This window comes from Hyla sarda, chromosome 13, assembly GCF_029499605.1.
Source record: "Hyla sarda isolate aHylSar1 chromosome 13, aHylSar1.hap1, whole genome shotgun sequence".
NCBI lineage: Eukaryota > Metazoa > Chordata > Amphibia > Anura > Hylidae > Hyla > Hyla sarda.
The window spans coordinates 25,503,094-25,517,463 of record NC_079201.1 but is presented as its reverse complement, the minus strand read 5'-3'; the positions used below and the strand labels follow the sequence as shown (position 1 = coordinate 25,517,463).

The window sequence follows — 14,370 nt, the reverse complement described above, 5'->3', positions numbered from 1 at the left end:
AAAATAATGTTTACAACTTGTGAGGCCTTTGGTTTCCTTAAAACTTGGTACATAAGGTCCCAGTAAAAAAAAGTTTGATGTTTCCTGAACAACTGATTGTCCTTCCTTAGCTTTCCTCATGGCTAAACATACACATGTAGCCACCATCATCTTTATTATATGATATCAGCATACCATGCCTTGGAAACTACATACAGGAGCAGGGACTTCTGTCTGCTCCAGTACATACTTTTCATGGTGTTCTACACTATCACCTACAGTAACATTGTACTCAGTGGGGGACATGTATCAAAGATTTTACCCCTGTTTTGTGTGTATTTTTTTTGTGCAAGCCCTTTTTTTGCGCACATTTTGGTAGAGCATGTCCTCCAGATGTGGCCGAATGAGGGTACCTTGGAGTGACATCTATAGTATGCATGGATTTATTAACTGCGTACTCTTCCTTTACACCAAAAATGTTGCCGCAAGAGCTGTTTTTTTTGCGCAAATATAAGCCATCTTGGACTTAACGTAGCAAGATGCTCTAAATCATCGATTCTATTTTCCAAAGAGTGGATTGAGGAGATTACTATATTTACCCGCAATTTATGAAGCTCATTTCGCTTGATTGATAAATTTAGCGCTTCTGCGCATAATTTAGAATTCGGGAAAAGGCGTAAACTGCTTCTACCATACACAAATAATGATACATGCCCCCCAGTAACTGGTGATGCACATAGCACACACATTCTGGGTTGGACACAGAGTGGGGAAAGATTTTCAAAGGCTTTCCACCAGTATAACTACCCTTGATTCTTTATATAGTAAACAGCCTTGAAATGGCTACATTGTTTCAGGAACATGCTTCCAGGTAACAGCAGAACATATAGTCCTGTAGCAATAACAACTGATAAAGTATGCATGCAACATGCTGGACAACTTCGCTACATCTTGGAGATAGCATTCAGAACACAGATTTACTGTTTCCTCCAGCTGCTATCAAAACGCAAATATGTGATAAATAATGGGAAAATGTAACCAAATTCATGGAACTAAATATATTCCTAGACATAACATCTACAATATTTAACAAATTATTTCCTAAAATAGCAAAACACAGTGCTTAGGTTAGTGTTAGTTAGTGCACATTGACAAGCATAGGCTCTTTTCCTCATATTGGACCTCTAGGCAAAAATGTTAATCTTAACAGAATGCCTGAATCCTTTTTTTCTTCACTCAAAAGCTAAATTCAGAATTCTGCTGGATTTCTGCTACTAGATGGCAATGCATTGTTATGCAACTTTAGATGACCTGTACATAGCCCGATCTAAGCTGTAAAATCAAGTTTGTCACCCTGGTAGAGGTATACGGCTGTCAATTCCCAATTTATAAAAAAAAATAAAATAATAATAACACACATATATATATATATATATATATATATATATAATGGAGGAAATAGCACATAACTGTAAAACATTAAAAAAAATACTTTTAAAGCTTTTCATGTAAACTCTACACTGGTCAATCCTGCCTCTGGTGAGTTAGCTAAGCAAAATTCTAGAAACCTCAGGCCACCATTACTTTAACTACAGGGGGATCATTTTAACTACAGGGGGAATATTTCTTGACATTGCAGTAGGGTTTGTGTGTGGACTTGTCCTCGGAGTGAATTGTGCTTGGTGTTATTACATCCTATTAGCAGACATCGGCTTCCTCATCTCTGTGTACTGGGAGAATTTCTATGAAATTAATGAGGTGTTTCAGTCTAAGCTTTGGACAAGTTGAGTTACTGACAGAAAGATTATTTGTGTTTAGGGAACTTTTTGAACTTGGGCGCTCGGCACTTAAGCTACACCGATGCCATTTACTTCCCCATTAGGGAAACAACAGGAATCTGCTCATCTGTTGTTTCCCTACTTGAACCCTAGTGCCTTAGAACTTAAAGGAAAACTCTGCAAATGAAAAAAATCTACACAAAAAGTTTAAATAATTTTATAAACGCTTTCCTTTTTACTTTTCTTGTGATGATTTACAATTCATTGAGAGGAATTGTCCAATACTGTAATTCTTAGACAGTGCTAACTTGTCTACTAGACAGTCTACCTATGTGGTTTATGACAATGACTCAGGCTGTTTGATAAATATGGCACGTTAGGCTGCCTAGTCTATATTTCATCCAACTATTAGTTGGCTTAGTTTTAGCCCAAACTGCTCCCTATTCTGTAATTCATGCCCCTTTCTGACTTTTGTTTAGAGAGGGGCATTTTACTGTTCTTTCTGGCCCATTACTCAGCACTTGCAGGAAGATGCATTTTTATTCCAATAAATGCTGAATAACAGCAGAATAAGAAGGCAGCCGTTTTACAGCACAACATTGCTTCATTAAGGACTTGCTCTTTCTTGATCATATACTTTATGGACACTTGTATCGTACTTGCAAGAGCACCACTAGGATTTCTTTCTGCTAAGAACTTAAAGGGGTACTCCGCCCCTAGACATCTTATCTCCTATCCTAAGGAAAGGGGATAAGATGTCAGATCGCCGGGGTATCGCTGCTGGGGACCCCCAGGATCGCGGCTGTGGCACCCAACTATCATTACTGCACAGAGCAGACTCGTTCCGTGCGTAATGACCAGCGATACAGGGGCCGGAGTATTGTGACGTCACGGCTCCACCACTCGTGATGTCATGGCCCACCCCCTTAATGCAAGTCTATGGGAGGCGGCGTGATGGCACCACGCCCCCTCACATAGACTTGTATTGAGGAGCGGGCCATTACATCATGTGGGGGAGGAGCTGCGACGTAACAATGCTCCGGACCCTGTATTGCCCGTCATTACGCACGGAGTGAGTCTGCTCTGTCCAGTAATGATAGCGGGGTGCCGCAGCCGAGATCCAAGGGTTCCTCAGCAGCGGGACCCCAGCGATCTGACATCTTATCCCCTATCCTTTGGAGACATAAGCCCTGATTGTCTAAAGTCCAACCGACAATTTTTCTAGATTATTGCGCCTAAATTTTAGTCGCAAGGTATGTGCGACTATTTCTGCGACCAAATTTTAAGCCGCACAACCGACACTTTAGAAACCACTCGGAGTGGCCGTGTTTTATCGGCGTGTTTTATGCAAAAATGGGCGTGTTCCCAACAAAAAACAAAAAATACTTGGAGTACTTCCAAAATCACTCTAGAAAAAGTGTGAGTTTGCCTCACACAATAACAGACAGCCAAGAGGCCGAGTGAAATTTAAAAAATGGAGTGATTGTGTTTTGAGTAAAAGTAACTTGTTTTATAACCTGAAAACATTTTGTACAGTTAAACACTTTTATAAATAAAATATTGAATGCTTTTGTGATAGTTAATGTTTATTTATTTTTTTTTTTTAACACATTTGCTATATTGGGTTTAAATCAATTTAACACCCAAGCTGTTGTAACGTTTGAAAAATTATATCACATGAATACTTTTGATTCATGAAAACATTTTTAAACAAACAAGTCTAAACCATTTTGACTCACACAACTAATTTCTTTAGCTCAGAGTTTGTGTGACACAATTGACTGGTGCAACACAAAAAATGTGCGCCAGAATAGTAAATAAGCTTTAAAAAAAGACGAGTGATATTGAAATCACAAGAAATATGCAACAGAATAGTAAATAAGCTTGAAAAAGAATAGTAAATAAGCTTGAAAAAAAGACGAGTGATATTGAAATCACAAGAAATATGCGACAGAATAGTAAATAAGCTTGAAAAAAAAGACGAGTGATATTGAAATCACTCCAGAATAAACACTCCACTCTTAGTAAATCAGGGCCATAGAGCATAGACAATGGCACTCACCATTCAGGGAACAGCTTTATTGATGGTATCGCAGCATAACAGGTACAGGCAGGTCAAGCGGTGTAGAAGCGGGAGCACCCGGAACAGGCCATTTCGTGTAGAGGAAGTATGTCACATGCACAAAATGGCCTGTTCTGGTTGCCCCTGCACATCCTTTAAAACTGTATAAACTTTGCATAGACACAATTGTACTGAATACTCTAGATGATCTGGGTGCCGTAATAGGCCCTCAAACAAATACAATTAAGGCTACATTCATACTATCGTTGTACCCCGTCAAGAATGGCAGTCAAACTCTCTTTTTTTTTTGCTGCTGGGGCGCAACAGCAGATCCTGATGGACCCCATTATAGTCAATGGAGTCCGTTGGGCGCCACTGTTTTTAAATGGGAGTATCGGAAGAAAAAGATGGCGCAAGTAGTATTTTTCCTCCCACTATTCTCCTCTGGCGTCCCCAATGGCCGTCACACTACCATGTGACAACGGTAGTGTGAAAGGGGCCTAAGAAATATCTAAACAGATGGGAAGTTTCCCTTTAAGGAAACTCAAGGAATGGAAATGTCCTCTATTAAATAAAACCAAAGACAATACTGTGGGGTTTGCTCTTTTAACCTTTACTTTATGTGCTTATATACTGTAAGTAGCTATGGAAGTAACATAAGCAAGAATGCAGGGATAGAACTAATCTAAATTATAACTTTAAAATGTCTGGCTATGGATGTGACTTCCTTGCCACATTCAACTATGGAGCACAAACTGCTGCTCTAAAGCATTAAATGGATCAGTCACCACCCTGAGACCACTTCCAAAGGTAGTGGCTTGATAGCCCCCTGCTGAGGAGACTAGATACTCAAAGAGTTCAAGGAAGAAAATGTAGATGTTACAACACTCTCAAGAGTGGCCCAAACTGGTTGGGTGGCATAGCAGGTCCATACCCATTGCCAGTTACACAGCTCCAAGGCAGACCTATGTGTCTCCATGGTTACAGAAAAACAAATCTATGTCCTCTGGTCCTGCAGTCTGGTCAACTCCAGCATTCCTTCCCTTTCTTCTTGATAACTTACAAACAACAGAAGAGAGAACAGATAAAAGAAGGCAAAACATGTAACTATACGTATTTCCATCATAAGAAATATTTCTGCCCCATAAGGGCAAATCATTAGGGCCCATGCACTCTTTATTATGTCTATCCACTGCAATTTGCACCCTATTGCATACAGTTGATCAGCACTTGGGGATGTCTCTTATAGTTCTTCCAAAAAACAATGATATACTGATTTTAAAATATAGGGGGAGATTTATCAAAACCTGTCGAGGAAAAGTTGCTGAGTTGCCCATAGCAACCAATCAGAGCTTCTTTCATTTTTGAAAAATGAAAGAAGCAATTTGATTGGTTGCTATGGGCAACTCAGCAACTTTCCCTCTGGACAGGTTTTGATAAATCTCACCTTTATGTAACCTTTTAGATAAGTTTGGAATAATTATACTGGGTCCCTGACAACAGTACCACCTGTACTTCCCTGACTATAGGTTTAGTCTTTACATATAGTTTGTTTGCAGTCTAACTAGAGATGAGCGAATCAATTGGGAAAGAATCTGAATTGCTATTAATTTAAAAAAAAGGTGGTTAGTCTTGGGTGAATCACATACAGGAGCAGGAATCATGTAAAAGACAAGAGTCCCTGCTCCTATATGTGCTGAGTAGTTAGGCATATACAATGGGGGAAATGTATTAAACCTGTTCAAAAGGAAAGTTGCTGAGTTGCCTATAGAAACCAATCAGATTGCTTCTTTCATTTTTGAAAAGCCCTCTGAAAAATGAAAGAAGTGATCGGGTTGATTGCTATGGGCAACTCAGCAACTTTTCCTCTGGACAGGTCTCCCCCAAGACGCTAGGCCCCTTCGGGATGCTTTGAGGTTAGATATTCAGAGGCTCCAACTTCTGTCTGCTGCAGGCCCAGGACTGCTGTCTTCTCCTGCACCAATCACCAGACCATTTTGCACCCACTAATAACCCTCATGTATCCCTTAGAGGCTGAGCAGTGGCAGTGGCAGCGAGCCACACAGTGTATGCCTCACCACTCAGTGCTTATAAGAGAAGGGACTCATGCCTTTGACACCAACCTAGAGGTAAGTGGCAATGTTCTGACTGTAGGACCAAATCTACAGTGAATTTTATGGTCAAAACAAGCAAATACTCCCATAATTGTTTACTTATATTATACAAAAAATTACCAATTAAAAAGTTGCCTTTTTTTGTATTTTAGATGCAATAGAAAACTGTTGCAAAATGGTAAAATACCCCTTAAGACTGCTTTGAAGTCCAGGGTAAAACAGTAAAAAAAAGTTTTGCCCCGTGATATGAATAAATGGCCCTAAAAGCACAGAATAAAGCCATAAATATACAATTTGACACATTTCTGAAAAACATTTGTAATATCATTAATTAATAGTAACCAAATCCCATCCTTACATTACACAAAAAGAGACATATTGCTATAAAAGTATAACCTAATGAATGGGTGCTCTTGTAATATTAGTCTAGTGATGAAATACACTTATATAATAATGGGCAAAGCTTTAAATGTGGATGGATTATTGGACTATAAGCACGGTAAATTCATGATTAGCTATAAAATTATATGGAAAAAAAGACTACATACTGGAATGACAGGATTAAATCTTTTCTATTTTAACTGCGTATAATGGGAAGGGTCAGCAGGGCTCGGCTTCTCATATTGGACAAGTGACTGTGTCTCTGCGTATACTGGAGCTGCAGAGGTTCCTGGCGGTGTTCTGGATTTTCTGCCAGTAAAAACCAGAAGTGAAAGGTCTGATTTATCATTCACTGAGGTGCAATAATCTCAGCCAGACTTCCCATTCTCTGGAAGGGGAGATTCTGTTCAGAACATGAGGCGTAGGAGCACACACTTAACACAAAGAGAGAAGGCGGCAGTGTGTAACGAGTAAAATGTTTCGCATTACAGAACCGTATGCAGAATTATTGTTTTGTTGTCTTGTTTCGTATGAACTTTTAGGTTAATCTGACATGTCATTTCTTTTTGGTTATTTTAATTGCTTCTTCTTCATCTAAAACACATTTTAAGTTTTTCCATAATTAGTAATATTACATTGATGACCTGAGGAAAGCACTTGTTCCTGAAAGGAGAATTCTGCCATCATACTGACTATTTAGAAAAAAAATAAAAATAATATATATATATATATATATATATATATATATAGTAGTACTAGTCATACTGTCTATATAATACCCTAGAATGTAACATTTGACAGCATCCATGAAGGCCCCACTTCTATGGTGAGTGTGTGTGTGGAACCACGTGGGATTTTAATTTAGTTTCCCTCCCTATAGTTGAGAATTTTTTTGCAGTTAAATCCCTTGTCTTCTTTTTATAATAATACCTGTCATATTGTCTATATAGCAATACCACTTATACTGTCTATGTAGTATACTGCAGCACATACAGTACACATGAATGTAGAAATAGCAGATTTTACATGGCAGTCACAGAGGCCTTCAGAAATTATCTCGGCACTCGTCTGTTTAATGCTTCTTCTGTTTTTTTTATTTAAGCATGAACTATTACAGAAAATGAAATGCAGCATGCGTTACGGCCTTTCTCAACTGCACAATAATTAACACAGAAACACCTGTATATATACACATGTGAGAGGTTCATAATTAGTACATCATTAGTAACCATAGAAACCTAAAGTAAACAAAACAGCACAAAGAAAAAACTGGACATTTAGCCATATACATGAATCAGCTTGAATTCATTCATGTAGAGAGTAGCTGCTCTGTTCAGGTAGGTCTCTGAAAATACAAAATCACTGTCAATAATCACAAATTACCATGCATATAAACATAATAAACATGGAAAAAATTCAATATGGTTTACAGTAAACGACTAATTTCATAATCACGATTCATTCCCCAGGGTATTCAATTTATGGATCCAAAACGCCTCACGTTTCAGTAGGAGCTTCTTAATGTGGGGGTACAAGCTCTTCAATTACTTGAAACTGCAACTTGGCAATGTTATGTCCCATTTTCCTAAAGTGTGCTGGTATTGGGAATAAGAGGTTGTCACAACGAATGGTCGACTTATTTATGCGGTCTCCTATATGCTGGTAAGTTTCCCCAACGTACAGGAGACCGCATGGACACTTAAAGGAGATATCCAGTGGTGAACCCAGTGGTGATCAACTTATCCCCTATCCTAAGGATAGGGGATAAGTTGCAGATCGCGGGGGGTCCGACCACTGGGGCCCCCCGCGATCTCCTGTACGGAGCCCCGACAGCCCGCAGGAAGGGGGCGTGTCGACCTCCGCATGAAGCGGCGGCCGACATGCCCCCTCAATACAACTCTATGGCAGAGCCGGAGCGCTGCCTTCGGCAATCTCCGGCTCTGCCATAGAGATGTATTGAGGGGGCATGTCGGCCGCCGCTTCGTGCGGTGGTCGACACCCGCTATCTGGCCGGAGAGCCTGGCACCCGTACAGAGAGATCGCAGGGGGCCCTTTATTATAAAACTCTGACCCGTATGTGGATGGACAATCCAAGATATTCATCCATTGTTGTTTTAAAGGAAAACTGTCACATGTTCACTCCCGCACTAACCACAGGTACTGACGGATAGTGCGGGGGACGCTGATTCATATGATCCCTACCTTGCCCTGATCCGTCAAGCCGTTCACCCGCAATCTTAGTTTTTCTATATATGCAAATGTGGCTGTAACTGGCATGGGCAGGGTTTTTAGGAGCCTTTGCAGCGCCGCCATCTCCCTCCAGCTCTCCCTCTCCCTGCCGCTCTTAACTGGTCTTCACTGCGCATGTGCCGCTTCTTTACATGAAGACCAGTTAGGAGCGGCAGGGAGAGGGAGAGACGGAGGGGGGATGAATATTAATAAGCGGGCGGCGCTGCGGCCGGGCTGCTCTGACATCAAAGTGCCACTAGGCCCCTGAACCCCCCCCCGTGCCAGTTACAGCGCTCTGTATCCTCATAATAGGATCCCTGTCCAAGGGTTCATAAGTGGCTCTGTCTGCTAATTGTCTCATGATTTCTTTTTTTATATGCTAACATGTCCATCATACAATAGAACTGTCTTTATTGGCTGCTTTTATTGTTATGTTACAATCAGAAGACAGATTCCTCAAAGCCCTTTTCTCAGCTGATGTTATATTGCCATAAACATGAAATTCTCCCCTCTCCATTTTCTTTAACATGTCACCAACCTCATTTTTAACTATTTTACAATATGTCTCTACTGGATGATAATTTTTGGGTGGGGTGTAAGAACCTTTAATTCTTAAAGTCCTCCAACCTTATCACCCCAGTTTCAGGAATTTCAGAAAGCAATGTCTCTATTGGGGGTAACAGAAAAGTGTGTTTTAAGTCCAATGCTCCTAAACAACCGCTCCATATCCAAATCTAATTGGAACATATTCAGTCTCCCCACCGGGCTAAAGGACGAACCTTTCTGTAATACTGCAGTCTCTATAGGGGAAAGATTCACAGAGGAAATGTTTATGACCAAGGAGGAGTCCATACCTGAGATTGCGTTACTATCGGTCTTGCCAGAGTGCTGATGATGGCGGCCGGCCCTTCGTCCCGGCATCCTTGCCTTCGTCCATGAAAAGGGGGGCGCCCATCTCTGCGGATTCTGGACTGCTCGCTGCCCGAACTGGATGAGGAATAGTCACCCCAAGGAAAGGCCATACCCTGCCTGTAAGAGCCGGACTGCTCCTACCATCTATACACTTTATTCAACAGGTAGTCTTCCGTGTCATGGAGGAACTTCTTTCTCTTGAATTGTTCAAGATCCTTCTGCAGCATCTCAATCCTGCAATCTAGCTCCTCCTTGAACTTGGTGAAGTCCTCTACAGGTAAGATGTCCTTCAGCTATTGTTCAGATGATGCGATTTCCTCTTTCAGTTCCGTTATGGCTTGTTGTAGGCGTTGTACTGTGAGCACAATAATATCTAAGGAGCACTTATTAAGTATATGTTCAAAGTCCTTTCAAAACGACTCGTCTTCAGAGAACAACGTCGGTATTAAATTAACCCTGAGACCATAGGGTATGCAACCTGTCCTATTGTACTCTGCTTGGGTTACATTATGTAGTTCATATGCAACCAAGCGGCGTCTCTCTTTTTCAATCCCCCGATGTTTTAATTCATCAATCAGAGTTTTCAAAAAATCAGCTGCAGTTGTCATTTGAGAAATTATCCTTGTCGCCTCTTCATCAGAGACACCTATGAACCCCTGGACAGGGATCCTCTGATGAGGATACAGAGAGTGATTAAAACAACAATGGTTGAATATCTTGGAATTGGAGTGATAATTCAGAAATACGGATACTACTCTACTGGTGACTATCGACGTAGTCAGCTTATACACTAGCATAGAACATGCGAAAGGTATAGAATCAGTGAAACGGCTGCTACAGAAGAGTAAATATACTGAGATTGAACAATGTTTTTTTTCTGGATATGCTGAAAATTGTATTGCATGATAATTATTTTCTTTTTGAAGATAATTTCTATGTACAGCGCAGAGGTTCTGTGATGGGGGAGAACGTGCCCCCCCCCCCCCCATATGCTGATGCATATATGTCATGGTTTGAAGACCGGTTTGTTTATTGTAATGAGTTGTTTATGACACATGCCAAAATTTGGCGACGCTTTATAGATGACATCATATGCGCATGGAAGGGGCGACATTCATCTCTGGATGTATTTTTTCAGTATCTTAATAGCATCTGGGATGAATTAAAGTTTACTATATCAGCAGATATTACACAGGTAAATTTTTTGGACACTCTCTTGCTTAAAGATGGTAAAGGAAGCTTGTATACAGACCTCTACCTGAAACCGACGGATAAAAATAGCTTGTTGTATTACAGTAGTGCTCATCCCCCAGCCATCAAAAAATCCATTCCTTTCTCCCAGAAACGGAGGCTTCAGGGGATTGTCACTGATCCATTTACAAGAGAGGTACGTCTGGGGGAGCTAGCCAATAAATTCAGAGCGAGAGGGTATCCGGATAGAATTATTTATGCTATCCCAGTAAATAGACCTCAGAAGGAAAAAGTGCAGGAGAAACGGATCCCATTTGTTAGAACTTATCATCCCCTTATAGGGAAGATTGACACGGTTATACGCGAACACTGGCCTATTTTAGGAAAAGCGTATCCAGAAAAACAGGAATTCCAGAATGCCCCCTTAATCTGTAATAAACGTCTCCCAAATCTCAGAGACAAATTAATTTGTGCTGATGTAGGATCCAATAGAAAAGTCTAAACAAACTTTCCTGAGTACTAGAAAACATGGCACTTTCGACCATTCGTTGAGACAACCTGTTATCCGCAATACCAGCACACTTTAGGAAAATGGGACATAACATTGCCCAGTTGCAGTTTCAAGTAATTGAAGAGCTTGTACCCCCAGACAGAGGTGGGAGAATCAAGAAGCTCCTACTGAAAGGTGAGGTGTTTTGGATCCATAAATTGGAAACCCTGGATACCCGGGGAATGAATCGGGATTATGAAATCAGTCGTTTACTGTAATTCATACTGAATTTTTTTGCATGTTTATTATGTTTATATGCACGGTAATTTGTGATTATTGACATTGATTTTGTATTTTCAGAGACCTACCTGAATAGAGCAGCGATTCTCTACATTAATTAATTCAAGCTGATTCAAGTATGTGGATAAATGTCCAGTTTTTTCTTTGTGCTGTTTTGTTTACTTTAGGTTTCTATGGTTACAAATGATTTACTAATTAGGAGCCTCTCACATGTGTATATATACAGGTGTTTATGTGTTAATTATTGTGCAGTTGAGAAAGGCTTAACGTGTGCTGCGTTTCATTTTCTGTAATATTGCATGCTTAAAGGGGTACTCTGGCGCTAAGACAATTTATCCCCTATCGAAAGGCTTGCATTGAGGGGGCGGAGCGTGACGTCACACGGGGTGGAGCCATGACTTCACGATACTCAGGCCCGGTGATCGTGAGTCATGAGACCTGGAGTGATGCTCGCTCCGGTGGCTGATGATAATGGGGTGCTGCATGAAAGATTGCGGGGGTCACCAGCGGCAGGAACCGGATCAGGTATCTTATCCCCTTTAAATAACAGAAGAAGCGTTAACCAGACAAGTGCCAGAATCATTTCTATTTTATCTAGTATACTTATCCATGATCACCGGAATTTCCATAGTAGTGCCGACCAACTTCTAATTGTGGACAGAGGCCTTCAGAACTGACCAGTGTATTGTTATTGCAATGGGGAGGGGGGTGTCAATGGGAAAAGTAGTACAATAAATCTGCACCTATACACAACAAATTTTTCCCAGTACTCCCAGAGATGTTTTGGCATTGTGGTGAAGCTTGACACACAACCTTAAAGGAATGAACAAGAAAATAGAGCAGTGAATTCTGATAAAACCTGCAGCGGCTTAATCCACAGCCCGCAGAGTGCTGCACACCGGGGCCGTGCAAAATTTAATAGCTCCATCTGGTAACAAGTACATATGTGGGAGGTGTTAAGTCCTTCAAATACCCAGGGTCAGGGTTGAAGGTTGTTTATTCAAATGGTTTAAATTTCTAATCACGATTAACCCCATGTGATGCAGAGAGAACCATGCCGGTATTACGGGGAGACCCTATAAAAGAACAATCATATGGAGATGCTCTAGACAGGTGCAGCGCACATGCACAAATAAACAATAGAGCAGGGCGGACAGTGAAGACAGGAGAAAAATCACCAGATATCAGTGTGGAGAGATCTTCTGTCAACATAAAGCTTGTCGAGAAAATGTGCTTTATTTTATCAACCTGGGGTCCAGACCATTTCACTAACAGATGATTATATACACTTAATACAACAGGAGTTAATTCTCAGCTGCGACACGTATTGAGTCTGCAAGAGTTTTCAGTTGTATGTGATGACATCACACAGTATAGGATCAACATACATATAATAATTATTAATTTGTATAGTGAACTGGCTCCATCTAGTGTGATAACATTCATGTGCAATTATAATCATATTTTCTCAAGCTTTGTCTTTTGCCTGTGGCCCTAAGTACATAGTGGCCAGGATGTTGCTGCCTGCCCTATTGCCATATCAGGGCCATCTGAGGATACATATGGTGACTAGAGACATCAACACTATGCTGAATCTTAAAAAATTTACTCTGCAATGTCTATGTTGACCCTATTTAACACTCTTCTATTCTGGCTACATTGACACAGTTTGAGGCACCTTAGGTTATTATGTTGCAGAATTAATTTCCATACTCATGTCTTCCTGAAGCCTTTCTGTGGACTGCAGCACTTCAGGTTGGCAACAAGCATTTATTTTACTGAAAAACAACTATCAATCTTTACTGGTGATCTCATGGAGTTCTCTGTGCTATACAGGAGACTGTCTTTCATTGCTGCACAGGCTTATTTTAGGTATCACCTGCAAAGGCAGCTAGAGAGAAACTAGACAGCTTTGGGATAAAAACATGGTGAGCAAAGGTGCCTGAAAAAGAGTGATTGTAGTAAGAGCACCTTTCTTTCTGTGTTGGATAATTCTCCCTGCACTGAGCAGGTTTACATTTTCCTTTAAGGACCTATTTAGTGCCTTTGTCATAGATCCTGAAAATGCTGGACAAAATAACGCAGCCAGTCATATTCCAGGCATCATGACGGAACCTAACGGACTGGATTGGTGGACGCCCAACTCTCAGCACCTCCACCAAGCAGCTGTTGAGGCTGTGGTGGTAATCATCCATCTTTCGTAAATAAAGCTCACAAAATATAACAACAGTTTCTGCAACTTTCTATTCTTTATACTTTCAAAAACTCAAACACAAAAAGAACAATTTTAATATTTTCAAAGTTACAATAATTAAGTTTCTTTTTCTTAAAACAGGAAAACCGCTTTCATTGGAACTACTGTCATTTTTGTGGCACCAAGGTCTATTGTACAACAAATTCTTAGAGGTAAATGACACAGTACCCCAATACCCCGAAAACTTAGTTGCACTTCTTAATTCTTTATCCAATCACCTGATCATGCTGAGCTCCTATGTAATGAGGAAGAATACATTCATCTTAACTAGTTTATGTTGGATGCTGTTCTCCTGTGGTTTTTGCTATTCCATCTCTGGTACGCTATGTTACCTAACACCTAATTAGAAAAAGTAGGCACACATACTGTAGATATAAAACAGCTCCAGCAGAACAGACTGCTCTTTATTCGCCAACATTTACCAAGAAACTGGGCCTGCGGTGGCAGACATAATACAATTTCTGCATGTATCTCATATAGGACGTGGCAATGCAGACTGGTGCTAGGATCCTGCCATAGTGACAGACATATATATATATGTGGAAATTGTATAAATTTTAAATACTCTACCAGCGCCTTCTATGACTGGATGTGCCAAATTACTTCTTCAATGTAAAACTTTTGCAGGTATCAATGGTTAATTCATAACATGGGCTGTGTTTATGCAGTAGCTACTTTTT

At 40.5% G+C, this 14,370-nt stretch overlaps 1 protein-coding gene across 44 annotated transcripts in view; it reads right to left on the bottom strand.

Annotated features, from left to right (window-relative positions):
• The window catches only part of LOC130297737 (general transcription factor II-I repeat domain-containing protein 2-like), a 1,987,867-nt gene that overhangs the window by 969,700 nt on the left and 1,003,797 nt on the right, over nucleotides 1–14,370 (bottom strand). The window lies entirely within an intron of this gene.